The 1,585-nt window shown below is 57.9% G+C and overlaps 1 long non-coding RNA gene across 1 annotated transcript; it reads left to right on the forward strand.

The window, feature by feature from the left end:
- The first annotated feature begins 6 nt into the window (after nt 1–6).
- On the forward strand, nt 7–1,465 carry LOC122193468. Its single transcript, XR_006182914.1, has 3 exons — nt 7–521; nt 903–1,008; nt 1,363–1,465. It is a non-coding gene; the product is annotated as an uncharacterized LOC122193468 (long non-coding RNA).
- Nucleotides 1,466–1,585: the final 120 nt, after the last annotated feature.

Here is a 1,585-nt window from a genome sequence, read left to right on the forward strand (position 1 = left end):
CGTCACGTGATGCCTGGCCCCGCCCACCGCCCAGTTCATCCCAGTTCATCCCAGTTCTTCCCAGTGCCAGCTCGGCCCATTCAATCCCCATTGATTCCAGCCCTTCTCGGTGCCCCTGGTTTCCATCCCAGTCCGCTCCCAGTGCAGCCCAGTTGGATCCCATTGATTCCCTGTTCATCCCAGTGCCTCCCAGTTCTCTCCCAGTACAACCAGTGTCTCCCAAGAGTCTCCCAGTAAACCCAGCTCCCACGCAGTTCATCCCAGTCCCTCCCAGTCCCTTTCCAGTCCATCCACTCCAATTCCAGCCCCTCCCCATCCTTCTCAATCCCATCTCATTACATCCCAGTCCCTCCCAGTTTCTCCCAGTCCCTCCCAGTCCAACTCCACTCTTTCTCATTCCACCCCACTCCCATCCCATCCCTCCCCACTCTCTCCCAGTCCCCTCCCAGTCCATCCCAGTGCTCCCAGTTGTGACCGCTCTCCCTTTGCAGCGCCTCCATATCTCCGGATGAGGAGAAGAGGTGAGGGGGGGGGAGGGAGTGGAACTTTGGGGTCATTTCTCCTCATTCGTGCCATTCCCCTTTTATGCCGTTCCCCCTTTACGGCACTCTTTGCATTACGACATTTCTCACTTACAGCCATCCTCCCTTTACGCCGTCCCTCACTTACGCCATTCCCCCTTTACGGCACTCCCTTCATTACGACATTTCTCACTTACGGCATTCTCCCTTTACGCCCTCACTTACGCCATTCCCCATTTACGCCATTCCCCCTTTACGACAGTTCCCCCTTTACGCCCTCCCTCACTTACGGCGCCCCTCTTTCCACCCCTCCCCCTGCTTCCTCCCCCCCCCCCCCACTGATTGGCGCTGCTAATTGGCTGCGCTAATTAACGCTGGCAGCGCGGCGGCGGTGGCTGCGGTGTGCGCTTACCTGAGGCTGCTGGGGGTGAAGGCGAAGGGCGGCGGCGACGCCAAGAAGCCCCGAGGGCATTTCTTCCGGAAGAAGGTAATTAACGACGGCCCTCGTTAGCTCGCTAATTAGCTAATTAGTCAGCCAGGGCGCTCCTGCCGTGGCATAACCCCAGCTTGTTAATTAGGGGGGAAATGAAGCCCTCCGGGGGGGGGGGCGTAGGGGTGCCCCCCCGCTCTTTCTCATTACTCACTGCCTAATTAGCGATTAATTAGGCATTAATAACGGGCTCGTTAGCGTCTCACGGTATTTCCTGAGCCTAATGATTCCTTGGGGAAGAACGAAGCCCTCCATTGGGTGCAGCGGGGCCCTGGGGTGTTAATGAAGCGGTTGATTAGCGGGCGGTTCGTTAAGGGGCGGTTCGTTAACAAAGTGTTAATTGCCCCACAGCTGCCGGGGGGGCGGAAGGCGGAGGAGACGAAGCCCAAAAGGGGATTTTCGTTGGCGGGGGCGGCGCTGTGGGGCAGGGATGGTGAGAAACCCCACTAAAAACCCATAGGGACCCCATAGCACCCATAGGGACCCCATTAAAAACCCCATAGGGACCCATAGGGACCCCATAGCACCCATAGGGACCCCATTAAAAATCCCATAGGAACCCATAGGGACCCCA

Source organism: Lagopus leucura, unplaced genomic scaffold, assembly GCF_019238085.1.
Source record: "Lagopus leucura isolate 7727_CA_CO unplaced genomic scaffold, USGS_WTPT01 32464-0_obj-0_obj, whole genome shotgun sequence".
Classification (NCBI taxonomy): domain Eukaryota; kingdom Metazoa; phylum Chordata; class Aves; order Galliformes; family Phasianidae; genus Lagopus; species Lagopus leucura.